At 40.5% G+C, this 22867-nt stretch overlaps 1 long non-coding RNA gene across 2 annotated transcripts in view; it reads right to left on the bottom strand.

The window, feature by feature from the left end:
* Positions 1–22867, bottom strand: part of LOC112987696 (uncharacterized) — a 136157-nt gene that overhangs the window by 87386 nt on the left and 25904 nt on the right. For both annotated transcript variants that reach the window (XR_010389328.1, XR_003260349.2), the window contains exons 2-3: positions 20808–20910; positions 18691–18832 (exon numbers count right to left, since the gene is read on the bottom strand). This is a non-coding gene — a long non-coding RNA (uncharacterized LOC112987696). The remainder of the gene's footprint in view (positions 1–18690; positions 18833–20807; positions 20911–22867) is intronic.

Raw genomic sequence — 22867 nt, forward strand, 5'->3', positions numbered from 1 at the left:
ATTTTTTTTAATTTTGCTTAGTAAGACATATCATTGATTCAAATATGGACAGATCTCGCTCTGCCCACTCTGTAAGGCAGGAACCAGAAGCCTTCTCCAACTGTATTTATAAGCAAGCCATGTCAATGTTAATATATTGATTTCTTAATAGTTAGTCCTTCAGAAGGTTCTTTTATAGCACCATAAACTATCTTTACACTTGGATCATAAATGTATAGATCTCTTCAGTCACTGAAGAAATTCAGTCAGATTCACCATTTTATTTGTAGATGCAACATATCTATTTTAAACATGCTCATTGGATGTTTTGCATCATTTGATTTTTCCAACATCCCAAATTAATAGTGTGGACCTTTCTAGGGACTTTTGTCATTTGGGACAGATTTATTCCTGTTATTGTTTAATTTACTAGAGGTTTCCTATAAAACCAGAGTGAGTCTCCTTCATTATCTGAAGACAAATAAAAATAACAAAATGAAGTCTTCATTATATCCCCAGATCCTCTGAATCTTTCAGTTCTTCTGGGAGAGAGATTCATGTTCTCATCTGAACAAACAGCTGCTCCACATGCCAGCACAAGCAGCAGCTTTCTCTCACAGGCTGCTAAATACAGCCCACTTCTGTTTTCTGTCCCTGCCCATGAATGAATCATAATGTACCACTGGCCATACTTAATTTCTTTGCTGCTCTGTTTTACCCGTACAACACAGAGCTGGTCTTCAAGCAGTAAGAGCCAAAGTTGGGCAAAGGCACTGATTCACCCTTTGTTTTACACAGGCTGCCACCTAGCTTTTAAGCTCCCAGGAACAAACAAGGCATTTTGCTTTTCATCATTGCTGTCACTTATCTTCTATCATTTGCACAAGATTTCATCTGCTACCTCACTTTCTATTCTGAGTTACTCTTGATATGGTGTAGCTGGATGATTTCCTCCCCTGGTTCCTCAATACATAATACTCTGCCACATTTCCTTTTGTGTTTCACAGGCACCCAAAGGCAGGAGGCAGCTTGGACCAAGTCTTGAATCTGGCATCACAGCTGCAATTACTTTTCAAGTTACTCTTTAGTTATTTAAGCAAGCTGCCCTACAACCTGCCTCAGGCATCACTGAAATACAGCAAAGATCACAATTTGTATTAGGATACTGTAGGCATTTATCAAGACTCCCCACAAAAATCAGTGAAACCATTCACTGATTTCAAGGTTAGTTGGTTATTGAAGAGTGAAGAATTCACTATAGACCCCATTTCTCTGTCCAAGAAAAATTTTAAAATTAGATGAAAAATTAAGAGTGTAGTTGGATTCTGTCTTGCCAGATTAATTCCACCAGTGTCCACATGTGCTAGAGCTATACTGTGGTAAATGAAATCAAGAACTCATTCTGTAATGCTCTTGTCCCAAATTATTATATGTCCAATTGGGGCATTCACCCTCCCATCGAAGTCAGTGGTGCATCTCTTCAAAGAGTAGTATTTGGGCAAGTTCACTGGAACTCAAGACCTCTAAACAACACTTATGGAACACAGATCCTGGAATATTATTTTTAAAGACAAGTCCAAACAGTTTCTGACTAATATTTCAAATAGAAGACAGCATCTGACAACATTTAGCACATGCTTGCAAAATGAGTTCTAGGCATAGGAGAAAAATCCTGCAATTTGAGTTGTATCTAGAAAAAAATCCCCAGGATATATGAAGGCTGTTCCCTAAGCAGTTACTGAAATACTTATAAGAACATTTTATTCTTTTCCTGGTACAGGATGTTACAAACAAAAATTCTTTTCTGACTTTTTTCTATTTGTTGCCTGCATTTATTAGCCTGCCTTGGCTTCTTCTACAGTAAAAGCAGTATATCAGGGATCATTGTCTATTAATATTGCTGTGTTGCCTAATGTAACAGCCTTGAGTGAAGTTCGTACCTATATAATCATTTTGAATTATTAATTGCCATGGAAAATATCTCAGGAGGAAAATACTTACTGAAACAAGAAAAAGATTGACAAAAAACCCTTTATTTTAGCAAATGCAAATCACTATCTGACACTTAGATTTATGGCCATTCATCTATTTTTAAAACAAGGAGTGCACCTGTCAACAGCACATAGCTATAATACTTTCCTAACAAAGTAGACTCTTGTATCTCTCATTTACCAAAGTGATTTTTAACAACGTGGTATCAAGTTTATTTTCTTCTCATTGAAGTTACTGCTTAATTCAACCCATCTTGAAAAACACAGTACATAAATCAGAGGTAAAGTCCAGATTTTAAGAATCTAAATCATTTGTATTCTGTCTCTACTGTTTTCACCCATTTTTGGTCTCTTGTGAAAAAAGCCTGAAAGTTTGTGTTCTGCGCTGTACTTGTACATTATAGATGACAAAGCCATCTGAACTTCTATTGTGCTGCAGTTTGTGATTTCAAGCAATAAACAAGGCATTTAACCTTCCCCCCCCCCCCCCCAAGTGATTTATAAGTAGTATGTGTGCAGCTCTAAATAGCCCTATATATCTTATAGGCTTAGGGATATGAAAGCAGCTCTGCGTTTTGCCCAATCTTAGTACGATTCCCCTTTGAACAGAATGTTATTTACCATCTAGTTCAGTGGTTACTCTATGTTTAAAGAGGCAATGGTATCAAAGCACCTGAAGGGGACATGGTCCCAACATGCCTGAACAGTGGCACAAAATTTGGCCTATTTTGTAGCCTGGAGCAGGCATTATTACTTGGAGGGTTGGCTTCCCCCTCACCCCCCAAAAAAGTAGAATCACCCACCCTTCATGAACAGCACCACCAATCCTGAGGGGAATTTTCAGACACAGGAGAAACCTACACTGGGAGGAAAAGCAAAGAAGATTAAAGAACAAAAAAACCCCACAACAAAGAGTAAGAAAATAAGCAGGCAGGAAATGTTTTGAGTGAGGGGGGCAGAGAATGAAGTCAGGACCCACACGGCACAATGATGAATGACCAGAATATGTATTCTGATAAGTTTGACCCTGTATCACTGCAACTCCAGATAGTTTCCATATCAAAATTGAACTTTTAGAAGGAAGGCCAAAAAAAATTAATTGACTTTTACAAAAGTGGCCAATTTCAGAAGACTGCAATTGTTTCTGGGATGTAAATCTACTTCTCTCTCCAGATAACGCAGAAAACAATTACTCATGCAGAGAACATTTTTAAATACCTATCTTTAGCAAGACAGGCCTCAAGAATAGTTTATTGCATTGATCCTCAGTGGTGAGAGGAGCTAATTATTTCCATCAGGAATCTATTGGATAAAAAAACAACTCTTCATTTAGTAACAAGCTTTGGAAATTGAAGTGGGTATTATAAAAAGAAAAAAAAACTTGTTTCATTTGGTTAGACCCAGGAATCTTGATAGAAAGATTATTCTGACAGAGATGTTATGAACAAAACTGGCCTAGGTACAACAGTTGTGCAAAGATACCAAGAGGCCAACTTCCACTTAAGGGAAACTTGCCTCAGCTTCCACAGAGCAGGTTCAACCAGAGGCAGACTCTACTTCAGTTGACCTGGTTGCTTACAGAGAAAAACAAGCTCACATCTCACCTGTTCCCACATTCAGGATATACATGGGCAACAGAAAGCCTATGTGTGCTTACCAGGTCAGCTCCACTGAGATCATTAAGCTGGAAGACAGCTGTGGAATACCCACACACAAATTCCCAAGTGCAGCTCAAAAAGCTGCACGAGAAATAAATTTCACCACACCAGTGAGACATGTAGTGTATAACAAATGGAAACCTTTCTTGTTCAACACTTAAAGGATTCTGCCTGTATTTGCTATAGTAAGATGTGAGATGTCCCCTTAATGTATCCATTTATCACATGATCACACCTGGAGACATCTTTATTAAAAGAGAGAAAAAAACACCAAGACCTTACATAGCCAAGCCACCAAAGACACAGGCAGTCAGGCTTCATGTCTCAGAGCCTGACTAAAATGCAGGTATACTCAAAGTCTCTGCAGCAGCTGCCACCACTGCTGTGCTTTGGTCATATAGCAACATCACCAGTCCCCATCAGGAGCTCTAGAGCTGCCCAAAGATTCTGTACAGAAGCAACAGGAAATCAGGTGCATCTCCTGATAGCTTTCAGCAAGTGGTTTCTCTTAACTAGTCTTGTACTGCCCTTTCCATAGCACATTTCTTTGCAGATCAGAACTTCTGACTATCTCTGCAGCTTATAGGTAAAAAACCATAAAATATCTGCTTCATATCAGCATCCTCAGGTCCCTTTGGTTGCTTTTCTTGAATATGTAGTAGTTTTGCCTCTGCAAAACTATCTATGCATTCAACAGTTTTAGCAATGTAGATAGCTGGGAGTGGATTACCCAAGCTTGCATTCTCCCAGACACCATTTGGTTTTAAGGTAATTCCCTCTCTTTACTCATCCACACACCTTAACCATTCAAAAGGGAGCTGTTGAGCCATTTCACTGAGGAAAAAGGGCTCATACCATAGCCAAACAGCATTAGAGGTGGGCAAACATAGCATAACAACTTGTTCTTTGCCGCACCAAAAAAACTGTGCTGTGAAGCTCCTAGTCTTGGGTTTTCAGTACATAGGAATCCCTCATCAGTATCATGGAAAGAATAAAGGTATGAAACTATCAGAAAAATAGATTAAAAAAGAAAAGCTGTTTCAGATTGGTTATTTGACTGATGCAAAAACCTTGCACCTGCTGCAGATGCATGTTTTCTTGCCAGTACCAGCTTCTGGCATGATTAAGAGCAAGCTGTGGTACAGTTGGGAACATATGAGGAGGCACCTGAAAACAGTTGAAAACAGTTAAGACACCTCTGCCAATCAATTCAGTCAGAGGTGAGAAGGGGAGTCCTGGGGGGGATCTAGTTTCTGCTCACCTTCCTAGGAAGTGTTTCTGCTACTCTGTATGTCCCTATACAAGGCAATTAGTAAAACAACCCGTGGATAATTTTACAGAATTTAATCAAGCTAATCTAGGAAATATTCTCAAGTGCCGGGAGGTCTGTAAAGTCATACCTAATTTCAGATTCCATTGCATTGCTGAATCCAGGTCTCAATGAGCTTACAAATTTCAAATCCAATTTAAATAAAGATTAAGAATTTGAAGATCCCATAACATCCACCTAGCACACTTAGTGCCCCTTTTCAATATTCAGAATGTTTATCCACCAAAGAGATAGGACACAACAATGATTAAAAGAGCTTTGCTTACGAAGCTGGGGCAAGAGGAGTAGTTGTTGTTTGGTTTATATGTTTAAGCAACTGCACTTTCTTGCAGTTCTAGTATAGTTAGTTCATCAGGTATCTTGGTTTCAAATGAGGGAAGTTTTGACTTTAGATGCGCAAAACTGGAGGCATGGTGACACAGCAGAAGATGAGGTTTAATAAAGATCATGTTTCAGTGTAATTAGAGAAATGAAGAGCAAAGGAAAAGAGACTCTGCTAAAAAAAATCCCCTAATATGCATCTAGTCATGCATATAAACATGCTTTTGATTTGTAACACGATAGTATTTTATCAACTGTTTCATCAGTTGTGAAATTTAATAAGAGCTATGTAGCTTTAGGCAGAATCTGTTTTGTTTTTGCCTAGATTACTGAGCCAAACACAATGCATAGTTTCAAATCAATGCAGCATTCATGTGCTAACATTTTCTCTGGTTAATGATTTCTTTTGTATGATCAGTGAGACATTATTAAACAGCCCAATTAATTGTTTGCTACATTTTACTGTTTTTCCTCACACTTCAGGAAGTATGTGAAATTTGATGCAACTTCCCCCTTGTAAAATACTGAGAAAAAGTGACTTGAGGTATCTGCATGCGGTGCTTTCCATGTGTGGCTCCACAGAAAGACAGCGAGCATTAAACTGCTGTCACCTTGTATGAACTCACCATTTGGTGTTTCAACACCACTTAGGGAAGAGGTGCCAAAACCACATTTGTTTTTGATTCAACAGAAGCAACAAGCTTTAAATTTAAAGTGTTGGGGCTTTTTTTTTTTTTTTTGGGGGGGGGGGGGAAGAAGGGGAGGGAGTTCATTTTCTCATACTACCTAGGATCTGTCAGGACCCTACCCGGCAGGCTCTGAAATTACTTTAGTCTGATGGGCCAGTGAGAAAGCAGCTTCATAAAGTTTATGGAAAACACACAGTTGAATAGACAAGAACCATTACAAGTAGCTTTAAAACAAAAGCAAAAAACTTAAAAGGCAAGAAAGAACCCTACACTTAACCAGTTTTCTCCTGTCTCACACAGATTTCAGTCCCACCAAGCCATTCAGACACTCAAAATCTATGACATGCTAGAGATTGTCAGAGATCCTCTTATGCTTCTCCTTTTTCAAGTAAATTCAAGACCAATAAGTTATCCATTGCACCAGGAAATCACATACTGTCATAAATTAATCAGGCATACACAGTGCAGTATCTTCAGAGATCTGTGGAAGTATCTGAGCCTCACACAGGTGAGCTGAAGTGTTGCTCATTCACCCATCTTTCAACTCAATTTCAGAAATGTATCCAGACACTTAACAGTCTATATTCTATAAGGAAAGACAAGACCAAAAATTGCTTGTAAAAAATAAGTTTAAGACCCTCTTTGTATAATTCATTATCCACCAGAATGTGTCACACAAAAGAGTGAGTACTGACAAGTCAAGCTTCTACAGCTGATGTTTTAGACTCTAATGACTATCTGCACACAATTGGTGAGACCTTCTCAACTCTTTTGCAAGACACAGCTGAAAAGGACTATTCTTGGTTAGGCATTCAGTTGAAGGGGAGACCTTCCTGGAAACCCAAACAGCTCTAGAAATAGATGCTGGTAAAGCAGTATTCTTAACTGATCAGTATAAATATAGTAGCCCAGCACTGTTGTAGAGAGCACAAAGCAAGCTGGGGACCATAAAATTGCAGTCCAGCATAACTGGCAGAGTGTCCAGGGAACTGCTCCCACATTGCCATGTTGGTAACTGATTCCATAACCTATTTTAAAACATTGTCTGAGCACTATTGTACCAGTAGCATTGCAGTTAAAACCATGGAGAGCAAGTTTACTGCCAGGAGAAAGGAGGTAGTGGGGAAGAGGTAGGGGGAAAAGAAATTGAGAAGACAACATAAGGCCAGTTTCTGATTGGAGCTCTGCTGTACTTGTGGATTAACTCCAGTGACTTCAGAGTAATTACACAAGGCTGCTAAAATTAGAATCTTGCCCACAGCACCAATAAATTAGAAATGCATAGACACAGATGAAAAGAGAGACAGGAACTGAGAGTAGCAAAGCACTGCCCCCATGAAGTCTGATCACCTCTGCTGTGCCACTGACAAAGAAAAGAATTGGGAGAAAAAGCTATTATAACCCAGCCACGCCCCAGAAACCTAGGAGGGAGGGTGCAGGGGTGGAAGTTACCTTTTGGCAAAAAAAGGCAGGGTAGCAGAGAGAACAGAAAACCTTTCAAAAAGGGAGACAGTGAGTTTGCCTGCCAGGCAGGGTTTTGCAAGATCTCATCGTTCTATTTATAACACCACATGCCATGTTACATTACATCACACCACAGGAGATGCACATGTGCAACAAAATGCATTAGAAACACTGTAGGTTCTCACCAGAATAATGCCCAGTTTGCAGTAGCAGCTTAGAGATATGTTATTTGGAAAGAGTATGAAATTCCTTGTTGACCTATGGAGTTTACTCCACATTCTGCCACCTCAGCACTTGAAAATCCATAGCACCCACCAGAGTCCCAGGTTCCCATCCATCCTCCATTATCATTTGTTTACAGTTTATTCTTGTATTTTCCTCAGAGAACAGACTGCAACTACATTTAGATTCTTTCCTATATTCAGTAGTGCTTTATCCCTGTACCTAATCAGGAGCTTTTCTGGGCATCCTATTTCAGTGCAGCTGAAAAGTATAGGGCAAGGACATGAAGACATGGTTGAGGAGATGGGGTGAAAGCATTGATACTTGTGCCTTTAAGTCAGGGCAACCCAAGATTTCAGTAGGTCACTATTCCTCAGCAGAAATAGTGCTTGGATGCAGCAATCTCTTTTGAGGCTAGTCCACATACAGAAAGACAGCCTGTCATAACTACCATTTATGCCCTTAACCAAAATGGAAGATAACCATTTAGTGAAAATAAAGATTTCAAAGTGATTAGTTTGTTTGGAGATGATGCATGAAAATCTTTATTAAATGATTATCAAGTTTTTAAAAAATAGTATGTGAGCATGCAATTAACTGAAGATTTCATCCTACACAAACACAGTGGGACTGAAGAGAGATTGCAAGAGTAAAACAACTGAGGGTTTCCCCAAACTTCTGAATGCTTAACTTTGCAACCCTGTTAGTATTTCCTTAGCACAGGATTTGAGGGAGGAAACAGGGGTTTTTGTAGCATGTCAGAGGTCTTCCTGGAACAGGTCTCCTTTTCTCTTAGGGGTGGACAATCCAGAAAAAGAAAAGGAAGTTTTTGCATGAGCTTAACAAATTGGACAATAAGGTTGCTAATATTGTGGCAGGAACAAAGAATCTTAAAGAGAAAAAGCAAGCAAGCCTAGAGTTATGCAAGGGAAAACATTTGAGATACTCTGGAGAAGGAAACACCAGTGTTTCACTTTGACAATTGCAGAACACATGGCATTATCTATATTTACTTTGGTGAGTCAAGTAGCCAACAATCAGATTCAGTTTTCAGAGCATATTTAGTTAGCTGTTTAAGAAGAGTGTGGTTTAGTCAGCAGTGTTTGTTGATTCTAAGTATAAAAGGATCTCATCTCTCCACTTCAAATAACAGGATTATATATGCTGGGCAATTTGTGGTGTTTCAAATGGCACACCAATATCTTTACTGCAGTAGTTTAGTCTCCAAATTTCAAGTCACAATCCTAGATAGTTTTTGCTATGAATCCATATTACAGAAGAATAAATAATGCCTTAGACTGCAGAACAAAGCAAATGCAAGTAGCTTTGTGGTTTTTTTTTTTTTTTTTTTTTAATTTAAACCAACTAGAGCTATACCAGCTTACTTTGCATGATGCCCAAACAGATATCCAAGGACAATAAATGGTGTCCCCACAACAACAGATAAAGAGACAGAATCATGACAGCTTTCATTAGGGAATGCCTGGCTCACTGCCAACCACCTGGACATTTCTATCATATGAGGCCTCATAGTAAGAATTCACCAAAGTAGAAGGGCCTCAAGGAAGTGACGATCCATTGCTGGGTAAAGCAATGTGGAATTTCCATAGCAGTGGAAGTTCAGAAAAATGTATCAAGTCAAGACTGATCATCTCTTTCTCCTTTTCTCTACCTCAATATTTTGGAAGGAGGCAAGAGAAATCCAGGAGTGCACTTGACTGAAGGCTAATCTTTGCTCTTAAGGCTGTATGTCCCTTATTCTCTGTACACCAAGTGCTGCAGCCAGTTGGTGCCACAGGAGATCACATGCAGGACTCCAAGCTACCACTTGTGCTAGCATCCACATCAGCGTACAAACCTGAACAAAGACCATTTCAGAGTAAATCTGTAACTTCCAAATGCATATGAAGGTGATAGCATAGCTGTCTGCTGCATTTGCAGATCTGGAGTCTGTTGTGTCAGTAATGGATTGATGGATGCAGACAGAAGAATGTGAGCAGAACAATACAGTATGTCCTCCGCCCTCTCCCAATAGAAGCTTCACCAAAGGTACACACTTCACACTGTACCAACACACCAGACAGAGCACAGGCCATAAGGAAGAGCTGTTCCCAGCCAGGCTTCTCATCCCTCCAGCTCTCACTGCACTCTGATTTCTCTTTGCCCAGGTAGGGGTTAGACACAATCCTGCAGACAGTGCTGAGCATCCCCGCTCTGCTTCCCACAGACTGACCCACTGTCACAGTAAATCATTGCTGAAGTTTGTAACCAGCTACTGACACTAACAGTGCTTCTCAGTCCACAAAGCTAAGTTTCCTAAAGGACAGCTAAACAGACAGTTCACCCATAAAAAGTATTGGGTGTCCTTGGTTTCAACATTGTGGGAGCATGGGAGCAAAATACCATTTTTTTTAAACCCTTTTTACAGCAACACTGAACTCACAACTCTTAGGTTAAGTCTTGCAGGGTGGCAATGTCCTATTGAAACTGCCACCAGTTTTGTGAGATGAGCTACTTCTGCTCCACCAGCCTTCCCCGCTTTGTTACAGCTTGTGTTCTCACCTGCAGCAAGACACCAGAGCACTGCAAGCTAATGCAGCCCTCCTGCTCAGAGGAAACTCCACACATTACAGCAGATTTCTGTAGTGTCCTACCCCTATTCTCTTTCAGGGTCTAACTTTTTCACCATGATAACTGGCAGCTACTGCTGTAGCTTAAATGACAATTTACCTCAACCACATATGGGCACAGCTATTTCAGGCATATTACTACACTTGAATATGCCTTTCCACTTCATACTTCACTTATTTAGAAAGACAGAATTGCTTCTCAAGCATAATAAAATGGCATACCAAAAGCTACATATTTTGAGCCTGTCAGCCCCTCTTTCTCTTCTTGTCTCCTCTCCACCAGGCATCTGGGACATTCCTCCTACATTGACTCCCCCCCATCTGGGGCTTTCAGGGGAACTGGAAAACAGGAATTTTGCTTTAGACCTTAATCATCAGGTTCACACTCAGCTCTGATACCTCTGGTACTTCGTATTGCTGCTTTCATCCCTTTCCTCCACATACCAACTGCAAAGCTGGCAATATTTACACTACATCTTTCCAAACAGATGAAAGAAATAACACACACAGTCTCTAGTGAAGTTCGCTGGTACAAGTCACAAACCAGACTAAGGAACTGCAAGATCCCTTGTGCAAGGACTCTTGGAAAGCATCCTCCTACTAGAAAAGTCTAGAGAAGAATGCACATATTTGTATTCAGGTCTATTCCATATGACAGGAGACTAAGAAAGCTGTTTTTGAAGTCAGTAGTTGTCCCTGAGCTCTAATCCACAAATTTGAGGGTCAATATTAAAGCCCAGGAATTTGAGGGGAAACAAAATTTTGCAAGATGCCTGAATGATTGGTGGAAGGCTTCTTTACAGTTGCCATGTCTGTCTCAGTAGACTATCAGCAGAGATCATTGAATTATTATTTTGATGGAAATTCAGCTTACTACTAATGTTTTATACAAGTCAAGATTTGCATTTCTGTCAGGCAGCCTTAAGTGACAGTGACTCATGAATATGGAAAAGAGTGAAAGGATTAGTCCAGGCTTTACTTACATCCACAGGGTCCTAAAACAGATTAAAAACTTGCTTTTGTCTACACAGTTTGTGCAACAAGATGTGCTTAGCTCCTTCTACTGACCACAAGTTAAATTAAAATAGAAATGAACTCCTATGGTATTTTGATTGTCGTGAAAGTTTTGATGGAAATAACTGTTTAGGGAAAAAAGCATTGAGACATGTGGGATTTGAAATTTTTCCAGTTATCAGCCATAGCTGGAGAAAAAGTACACTGAATTACTGCATACTTCTCTGCTACTCAATGAATAAGTTATGATAAGGTAAGAGAATGGGTTCTTTGAGCTGTTGGAAGATCTTTTCCCCCTGATGAAACATAGTTACAGCTCTGTCAGGCAGTTTTTCCAGCAGCTCCTACACCTACACCCATAATGACTCTCACTTTCAAGGCAGTTCCTTTTTAATAACCCCCTGACAACTGTGGCTTCACCTCACATATGATTAATCAGTACGGAGGGAACACTGGACATGCAGCAGGAACGCCACCCCTGTGAACGCTGAGCTAATGGAGAGCTTCCCCAGCCGCACAGCGGGACGCTCTGCCTCCAGTCAGAAAGAGATGAGGCCGTGGACTTTAAGCCAGTGAACTGTACAGAGTAGTGACTAATAGCAAGTTGAAGTCAAGCTAGAAAATATTTCGCATGACTAAGTACTACTTCAATAGGAACAACAGAACCTTTATCCAGAACCACCAAAAAATGTGCATCTCTGGTATAATACGGCTCCCACTACAGAATATGACGGCTTCACGATGCGGAGCAGGAAAAGAATATTGTCCCTATTTTGGGGTCCAGTAGAGTTACCATTATTTAACAAGGTCCTGTTAGTAAACTTGCCTGCACTTTGTCACACACATACAAAATATATACATACACAGGTATATTTATATACATATATATAAAACCACACACCCATAAAGCTTGAACTTTTTAACTGAAGCTGATACTTTTTAATTTATACTTGCAAGAGGCTGTAAATATGCACATACTTCGTTACTGAGGTTCAACTGACAGATGGTAACCTTATGAAGCAACAATTCAGCTGGACATCTGAGCCAGTATTAGGGGAACAGAGTTAGAAACAGATCACAGGTCACACAGAAAAACCTACAAATAGCCAAACAAGTTTCTCACATCTTAAGTCATTATTCTAACTATGTGGTCTCAGCTTTTCTCAGTTTGAAGGCACCTTTTAAGCAATTACCACACTGACAGCTTTTATTTTGTTTATTACTCCAAGGGGTTTATGTCGTATACTTTACTGAACCAGTGTTTCTGATATTGTTCTTCTGGACAGAAATTGCTGTTTTCATAGCCAACAATAGCTTTTAAGGTCTCCTAAAGCACAAGTGCTTATTGATACATAAAGTTATAGTTGCCTAGTATTTTTTAAGTCCTTCGCGATCCAAATATTCCATAAGCTTGTTCTTATCTGTCAAAAGACATCATCACAATCTGAACATTAGATCATGTTTGGAGAATTCTGCAAATGAAGACCATTTCACTACTTAAGTTATTTAATTTCAGTGAATTTGCTTTAGATTTAATACTACTCTAAATATAAATACTATGTGAATATTTGTCCCCTGCTACAGGCTGTATTTAGGACCTGAAACATTCTAGCCCTGCTACCCTTTGACAAAACATTTGCTACTTTCTTCAGCCTCTCAAGTTCCACTCAGACCTCTTTTCTAATCAACACAAGTTCATAGACTAAGGGAAAATATTTGTCATGGATAACTTCCTGTCCTGAAACATTGTCATGAATGTAGATAGCACTAGAAGCATCCAACATCACACAATGAACCGCAGAGTAGAGTCGGGAATCCAGATCCCACCTGCCAAAGCCAGGTGCACATATCTACTTTTTTGTCAATATGCAAACCTCCACTGACATTGTCCTCTGCTATATGTAGACCTGGAACTCTTCAGGCAGGAATAGAGATTGCATAAGGGGCAGCAAAAGGGGATTCCTGGCTCAATTTAAATTCCATTGTGCAGTTTGCAGGTTCTCTCTTTTTCCAAATACCAAGATTACATCTGACTGGCCACACACAATTTTCTCTGTGATCTTAATCCAGGCCACAGTCTCCACAGGCAGCAATACAACAGATCAACAATAAAAAGTCTCAGGCTGCTCTATTCCAGGTCTGTGTATTATCCCAAGTCTTTGGGGGATTGCATTAAAAGACAAGTAGTTAGGGGGAAAAAAATGGCATAAGGCAAGAAAGGCAGATATATAAATATGGCAACCCTGAAATATCTTCAAAGTATGTATCTTCCAGAATTAGGCTCTCAAATACCAGTGCAATCTAAACAGTAATACATCTTCATGCTTTATTGTAACAAAGGATATTAGGACATAGTGAGAACAGATGATTAGACTTAAGCCATGGCTTCAGTATGAAAGGCTCATCCTGCTGGCCAGCACCCCAGGTACCTGCCTTTGCCATGTCCCATTTATATGGCAGAAGAGCAGATATTGTGATCACCCATTCTTTTCATCCCTGTGGTTCCTTTCAGAAGGAAATGCAGACACAAGGGAAGGGAAGACACTCCCTTATGTAAGGTTCCTCAGTCTTGATTGCTGGGGGTTAGAGCAGAGCAGCCCACACCCCAGTACCACCTACCACGACTCCCAAGCTTCCAATACCTGCATTGACTTTATGCAGACTGACTAAGTAGAAAACACCCTGGTCCACCATGACATTGAAACAAGTCCCATTCTGAGGGACACTCCAGTCATTCATTGATCAAGCAGTAGTTTTACTATGAGATTGCACAGGGGAATTCGATCCAAACAGGTTCCCAGTAGAGCTTACTTTTAATTAGGTTATGAAGACTTTAGTAGCACAGTGGTTATGACTGCTAATATTTTGTTCAGCAATCAGACCTTAACAAATTCACAGGGCAAAGTTCCCAGATACAAAAGGAAAGGGAGATTAGAAAAATGCTTTGAAGAGCTCTGTAAAGAAGACTCAAAAAAAGATTTACACCTTGAAGAAATTCCATCTCTGTCAGAAAATTAACTGAAAGGTAAATAACCATACTGTATTCAGCAATTATAGGCTGAATAACTCTAGGACTATATTGAAGACATTCAGACAAAGTGAGTGCTGAAAATAAGGAGATAAAACTCAAATGAGATGGTTTCAAATGGGCCATCTAGCCAACAGTGTAACAGAAACTACATGTAGCATTACAAAACCTGAAAACACTTCATTATAGCACACCTCAGCCATCACCAAGACTATGAATTTGTTCCAGACTACTCGAGCAAGCTTGCCCATGCACACAGAGCCTGGCTGACAGCTACCCTGATTCAGTGCCGAACCGCAAGGGCTTGTGCGTTGGCTGCCTGCGCTGACTCTCAGCAGAGTCTGGCCTTGCAAAGCAGAGGCGGCAGCTGCCATCGCAGGGGGAGATGCACCAGCGGCTCTGCTTGCTGCCACCACAGTGCTCCCACACAGCTCGGAGCTGAAGCAGGGCTCCCTCCAGGCACTCACACTGCAGTGCTGCAGAAAGTATCCACCACAGGTGCTAGGTGCTTCTTCCCCCTCCACTTCCCTGTTTATGCTACTGAGAGGCTAATCCAGAGGTCTGAAGAAAAACACTTGATTACCTCAAAGCCATGTCTCTTACAGAATTCACTTTGCTATTTACACAGGGAAGGCATTCAGAACAAAATCTTAGGGCATACCTGCTCTGCTACACTGAAAAATTCCTTGACATCAGAAACTTTTGTGGTCTTTAATATGATTTTTTTCATTTCTTTCTGGCTTTGATGCCTAGCAATAACATTTAAACCTCCAGTGCAAACACTGCAAATAGGTTAAAGTGAACATTAATATTCGCTGCAAAAGTTCCCTCTAGAATATATGAAGCACTATATATAGCATGTAGTTAGGTTTCAGAGGTCTGTTGGGTTGGTTTTGGCTCTGCCTTTGGGGGATGCTGGAAGGGAAAAGGTTTGGGGGGCTTTTTTCGGGGGGGGGGGGGAAGGGGGAATGATTAAAGCCCAAGGTTTTCTGTTGCTGAGTCACACAATAAGGTATAGAGCACTACACACACTCACAAAACAGTAAAAGGAGCCTGGAGAAGTGCAATCATACCACTTCCTAACACCAAATTCCCAAGTAAGAAGATGCAGACAAACTCCTTTTGGTTCAGCACTAAGAATCAGTTTACATCAGCAGCAAGGGGTGCTTTCTAACACCATTTCTTTCCTGTGCCTAACAAATACACCAAGTCTCTGCTCCTGGTCTCACTGTACCACAAATAAGCTCTTTGGGAAGACAGGAGTTGTGTTTTAATGACTCCTCCTGTGCCCTGTCAGCCTGGGAACAGAAAAAAATGGGGAAGTTGCTTCTAGTGGGATCCAGGGAAGACTGTGGAGCCTGTGTCTCCACAAGCAGCACACTAGGGAAACAGCATCAGGTAATCTTATGCAGAAGCTGTGTATTAGCATTCACTTCCCGTTTCAAGAGTCACAATGTATACCTCAGTGTTTATTGACAAAATAGGGCCTGGAATTAGAGCCACTGACTCTCACTGTTTCCAGCCTCCTGCAAGTCAGTGGTTTAACTGATGCCTTGCAAATTAATTTTAGCCAATGGGAAAAATGTGTCCTAAATACCCTGGAGAAGTCCTGTAATGAAGTTCCCAGACATTCATTCTTGTAGAGTTTCCTTTATCTTGTCATCACTGTTCTTTTTTCACACAATTCTCTCTCCCTGGATGCTCTTCATATTCCATTTTTTAACTCCAGGCTTTTATTCCTCCATCAATTTTTATTTTGTTTAGGATTTACACCTTTTTCTGTCCAATTCAGATGCATATTGCATTAGCTTGGCTGAAAACTTCTGCAAGTTCTCCAAGATGGCAGAATGCTTAAAACAAACTGATTTCCCACACCAGTCAGCCCAGCAAATTTAATGCCTCAAGCACTGTAATAACACAATTTTAAATAGACTGCTGAAATATTAATCTTAGCATTCACTGTTTTCTCACTCTGTCTCTATTGTTTGACTTTTCTCATGCCCTCGGATGTTCTCTCCCTGTCTACATTCCAATATCCTCTGGACATTATCCCATCCATAGGGTGACTCATGCATTATGAGATTCATGTATTTTAAGCTTCACTGTGTTCCAAAGAAACAATTTCCTTATTCTTCATATGGATCTAGTTTTCTCTGAAATATCTGACCTGTCTTTCTATCTTCTTCAAATTTAAGGATCTATGAATTTTAAAATTCATAATACTGTAGTGACCTTAGGCAATCAGACTGTAGCTTTATCTTCTCCTTGGGCTTGCTATTCCTCCAGCTGGTCAGCCAGTCAAAAGAAAGGTAAACCAGCCCCTTAGCAATTCACTCACAGACAAGAAACTCCAGTGAAGGACATTGTGAAATGTTATAATAAGCATAGGCAGTAATACTGGTCAACAACTTTGTGAACAGAGATGCAGTTTAAAATGGGACTCAGTTTGGATAATCTTCTGTAAAGTTTTACATTGTATCCCAAGAACAGAGTGGTATTCAGACTGAGATTTAGTTTAGCTATTTATATATGATGTGTAATTATTCAATGCCTGGAATTTTATTACGTAGTATAAAAATATTTTTCTATCTATGGCTTTGTTTAATCTACCTGATTTAATCAAATGGTTATGAACTGCCCATGTATATATTCAAGCTAGAAATTGTAGGTGCTCTAACCATCTGAGGCAGGTTCTGGACCAAATTTACAATTGAAATAATGGGAGCAAAAGCTTTCAGTAGTTAACTTGACAGCAAAAGCACTTATGAGAGGAACAGTAGTTGCCTCCAGCAGCAGAACCCTACATTTGATAAGGAGGAAGGCCCTCCTGCTCCCAGTTGCCCCATTCCTGCCTTCAGCATGAACATACACCATACTGCAGAGCTGGCAGATGCCCCGTATCCCTTCAAATGCACTACATACCTATTCCTCAGTCCGTGACAGGTTTAAGTGAGACAAGAACAGGAGCTTCCAGTATCTTCCTCAAAAAGCACATTCCACAGCTTAGTTTTCAGGGAACTCATCTTTTGCTCTGTTACATCTCCAGCTACGCTAGCAACAGGTGCAGCTATTATGAATACACAGAAGCAAATGGTACTGAACTGGGGCAAGCTACGTAAGGCTAGAGTAAACGCCACTTCTTCCCTCTCATCCCCACTACTGTGGGGAACAACCTCATAAACCTGGATGGACCCAGACATTTCTCTGAAGACTAAGAGTCTCATTATTCAAGAAACCCTGCACTAGGGAAAAAAAGATAAGTCATCCATATGTGTAAAGTGAGAGGATGTGAACCACAGCCATTGGAGATCAACCATGAAAACTTATTGTAAGAAACATAATATTAATTTGTTACACTTAACACTGTCTCTTGTAACACTTACACAAACACATACCAAAAACCACACTTCTGGGCTTTTATACCCATTGGTATATGTACATTGGCAGTCTCTCTTTATAAAGGTTCAGCCAAAAAAAAAAAAAAAAAAACACTTAGAAAATTCCAAGTTCTTGACCTTAGAAAACGAGGGCATACCAAATATATTTGTTTCATTGCACAAATTGGGTACTCAGGTCTATTGCATAACAAAGCCAAGATCATAAAAGGAAAAGATTAGTATGCAATCATACAATAGAAGAACATATGATAATGCTTAGTTGCAAAGAGAACTACAGCCCCAGCAGGGCCTGCTAGATATATCTCCCCAACTCACTGCATTGCTACCTCTCCACTTTATTCACTGTGGTTCACAATGTGAATTAGTTTAAGTAAGCTGCCAAGCAGTTCAGCATTAGCTAAATATACACATTAGAAAGCCTGAGTGAGGTAGCTCTCACATCTCTCGTTCAGCACCAGAGGCAGATTTTTCTAGCTAGGCCTCAATCTTAAGCTTGCAAGATAAAGCACACAGATAAAGCTCTAAAATTGTGCTTTGGAGAAAGCAGCCTGGAGGCCCAAGGGAGATTTAGACTTTACACTGTTATTATAGAAAATTAAGCTCAGCTCTTGTGTGCTGCTGGCAAGTGCCCTTTGGCTCACAAATCGAGTCTCCCACAGTCCATCCAGCACAAGGCCTATGTCCCACTGCAGGCATTGATTCCTGGGTATAAGCATACACAGAGTTCATCCTGGCCTCCTGTAAGAGGCAGGATTTCATCCAAGCTTAGCACATAACAGCTGGCCTTGCTCCAGGTTTAATCCCCAGAACAAGTAAGAGATTCATAGCTTACTGTTTGTCTCACTAGATGTTTCTCCCTGACAAAAAAACCAGACTGCTTGGTGATTGCTATCTAAAAAAAAAAAAAAAAAAAAAAAAAAACCACTATTTTTAAGCACTAAAAAGTGATCTTCAATCCCACCATACCCTGATGTGTGCGAAGACTCCCTCCTTCACTTGGGAGATTCCGTACTATATGAGTAGGAGAAGATGAACACAAGAGCAGAGATGAATGGAGCAGAATATCACCTTTTCTCAACTGCTTACGCTTCATGCTGCAGTCAGATGCCTGAGAACAGAAAACAGAAATACCAGCCTAGAGCAAGACCATCTTCTTCTGAATTCAGTCACCCAACTTCTTTTATGGCCATCGGAAAGCACAAGGATGACTACTTTACAACAAATCAGGTAAGGACATTCTCTCTGTGTTCTTCTAAAGAGAATGCAAGAGAGTAACTGCACTAGATTATTTGGGTCAAGGTGACTGGCATTCATATTTTCCTCAAAGCAATTTTATTACTTCTGCACACAGCTTTAATAATAGCTAGAGGGGAAGCAAAAGGCACCAGGAAAGTTCCATCTCTAAAATCAATTCACAATTGGTGGCTTGATGGAAGACATAAGGGCTCTTTGTATCATTTATAGAGTAGGCTAATGGACAGAAGGAAAAAAATACACAGATAAAAAAAGATTGAAGAGAGAAAGGTACATTAAAAAGTTCCGACCACAAGCAATCCAGTTCAGTTTTACTTTCAGTCAGCAATTATCTAACACCTTATCTCATTTATATGGTAATAACTTGTCTCATGTCAACTCAACAAGCAGAGATGCAAGCAACACAGCGCCAGCTCCTTGAATGTTCTGGCTGGCTGAAACCTGCCGTATGTGGGCGGAAGGACCTCACTGGGTTGTAGCTGTACTCAGAGCACCAATTAGATTTGCCAGTGAGCCAGACCTAGTGACACTGTGAGGTGCATAATAAGGCATAAAATCTATTGCAGCTATGGAGTTAAACTAACTCTGTAGTTTTGTGCACACTTGTCATGGAAACATCTTTAGAGATATTTATTTGCCCAGGAAAGAAGAGGCTTATCGCAGCAGAGAGAACTGTTGCTGAACGAGGAGTGAGAAAAATTCATGCCAAGGTTCAGAAATTATTCCAGGTTGACTATTGTAGTTGCAAAGACATATTTTCTCTAAAATTAATAATTATAAGATAGACAAAGCGAGCAGATGGGCCAAAAATAGACCTGGACTTTAATGAGAGATAAAGGCTCCAGTCTTTGGTAATTATCTGTGAAATCACAAGAACACAGCTTCTTAAGCATATTAGGGCACTATTGCAGAAACAGTGCAATCATTGCATTGTAGTCTTCAGCAGAAAGATCACTACCTCAGTGGGAGTCCCTCTGCCTTCCCCCAGCCCCTTGTGGCTAAGTTAGAACCTAAAACATCCCATGCAATGTGTTCACATAAGGGAACCCTGTACCCTGAGAGCACTCTGCCAGTTCCCCAAGCGAAAAACAAAAGGCCATGCAGGCAGGGTGAGGCAGAAGCCAAGAAAAACTTCTTACAGTCTGGAAGGTTAAGAGTGTTGTGGGTAAACCTCATTCAAAGTCATAACAAAAAGCCCTCTACAGGCCTCAATGAATATGCTCACACACACAAACATTTTAAATATGTATTCAAAGTCCTGTTAGAGTCTAATGCTCCTCTGGCGATTAAAGCTGGTTCTGCTCCTAGGTAAATAATTAAATAGCAAAGAATGGCTTGGCCTGGGAAAGAGCAGAACATTAGACCAAGATTTCAGATAGCTGCTCTCTTTTGAGAGATTGTGGCCTCAGTTCTGATTTTGTGAAGAGGTGAATCTAGAGATTTTTCTGAGGTTTATTCTGTTAATGGAAGAAGAAACAGCTCATGGGGTTAAAAAAAAGAGAAAATTCAGAAACATGATTTGTATAAGGTACTTGTATAAGGCCACAGGTGAATTATTTTATTATTCAAGGGCAAAGTACTATTTTGTTCCAGCTGTGTTTGGAGAGTTTTCAGTTATCCAGTGATAAAATAGGCTACTGTTAGATACCTGAGAGTATTGGATACCTGGGAAGCCAGTAAAGTAGACTTGACAAAGCAAAAGACCTTCCCTCTGGGTTTTGTCTTTTTTTGTCTGCTTTTAAGTTAAACTTTAACATAAAGATGCACCTCTCTAAGCACTATAGAGCAATAGATATATTACCTACATACGTATAAAATATATTACTGACCTGTTTCAGTCAGAGCTTTGTCTGTAACAGGCTGCCCAGTTGCATATCCAGGTCTTCCCAACAGACACTCTGCAACAGCCTGACTGCGACCTGGACACCAGAGCTGGGGAGCGATACAAGAAAAGACACACTTCAGTTTGGAGGGACAAGAATTAAAGTCTAACACAGATCAATTGAAGAGCCACAAGTGCAGAACCATTTATTTTCCCTATGCCCTCAGTAAAAGCCATGTGTGGTAAGCAGGAGCATTTAACACAAGAGCATGGGCTTTGTAACACATTTCAAGGAATAGCGTATAACCCAAGTAACAGCCATAACAGAGTTGCTTCTACTGAGATGATCTTGCACAAGAAAAGACCACACACTGCTATTCACTGCTGTTTCACTGTGAATAAAGGAAGTTACCAGCTAAAGCCCCAAAGCATCAGCTGTATCTACACTCCCAACCACATGACTTCCATCCTTAACATTTGCCCACCAGCCCAGCTCCAGACCACACCAAGAACAAGGCAGTCTGTACCTGTCTCACAGTCACCAGAGAAAAAACCCTTCTTCAACTGCACTTAAATGCCTCACGGGGGCTCCCCTCCTGCCCCCACCTGATGACACAGCTGTGGCTGCTCAGCAGCAGTGACTGGGGGCACCTGCGCAGCCCCACGGAGCCACGGCACCTGGTGCTGGCCCAGCCACCGCCTGGGCCCTGGCAGCGGCTGTCGACCGCAGCTCACCCCCTCGGCCAGTCGGGCCCCCGGGGGGTCCTCCCGTGCCCTGGCCTGGCCCGGGATGCTGCTTTGAACCCTTCTTCCCTCCCTCATCCGCAGCCTGCAAAAGCCTCAGGTGCTGCTGGATTATATACAGTTCACTAAGGTGTAAACTGTGTTAAAAGGCATGCGATCTGTATGTTATGGGACTTTGTTTTTCCGAACAGCGATCTCAAGCATTTTCTTGCTTAATGTGGGTATTTCTTCTTAGAACATATCTGCACAGCAACTCCTTTCTTTCACACCACCAAAGTGTTTGATTTTGTGTTTTGTTTGGGCAGGCTTTCCTTTTGGAAAGGCTAATGTTTGGGCTGGACCTCCCTTGTTTGTTGGCAAGGGGGGACACAACATGTGCAGGACACGTTTGGGGGATGCTACAAGCACGTATCCATTTGTTTGATGTATTGTCATGAAAGAACACGCTCAGAAAGATTCCTGTATTTCTGAGGGGATAAAACTGCAGCATTTTTTAATAGAAGTTTGCAGATAAGACACTAGAGAAATCCCATCTGGGATGCCGTATGCAAGAACTCAAAATGCAACAGAGGCAAACAGAGGAGTTTACTGCGGTGACCAGAGGAGTGTGGTTTATGAGAGAAGACTAGAAGACTTGTCTTGCATAGCAAAAAAGAGCTGAAAGAGTATAAAATTGCAGTCTGCAAGGGTATCCCAGAACTAAATACTGGGAGAAGAAAAGAACTATTTAATTCAGCAGAGATGCTGACATAAAGATATTGTATATAAACTTATCATGAACACATCCATTCTGGAAACTAGAAGGAGGTTTCTAATTATTAGGACTATGAAGTTCTGGATCTTCCAAAAAGTCATCTTTTAAAGGGATGCAAATGAGGCACAAAAAAATAAGTGATCTATCCAAGGTCATATTTGTGTCAGAGATGGAGATAAGACTCTGAAAATCTAAATGTCAGTTCAGTTCCTTTAAAAAAAATTCAATTTTTTTATCAGTGAGGGCCAAATATGTTGAAAAGATGGTTTGTTGAGCCAGACTTTGCAGTCCGGTATAGATGAAGTGAGAGAAGTAAACTAATATAAGAAAACAAATTAGATTTTTATAATATTAATAAGCTATTACTGATTATTAGTGGCAAATCACTACCACTAAATTTTGGAGTGATTAAAAAAAAAAGATTTCCATTTAAAAAAAAAAAGATTTGCATTTCTGACACAGGGTATCACTTCTGTTGATTCTAGGATTAATCAAGATGCTTATGGGCAGTCTTTTCCTTCCTTTGCATGGCAGAGCAATAATTTATTGATAGTTCAATGTAACTTGTT

This window comes from Dromaius novaehollandiae, chromosome 5 (assembly GCF_036370855.1).
Source record: "Dromaius novaehollandiae isolate bDroNov1 chromosome 5, bDroNov1.hap1, whole genome shotgun sequence".
NCBI classification, from domain to species: Eukaryota; Metazoa; Chordata; class Aves; order Casuariiformes; family Dromaiidae; genus Dromaius; species Dromaius novaehollandiae.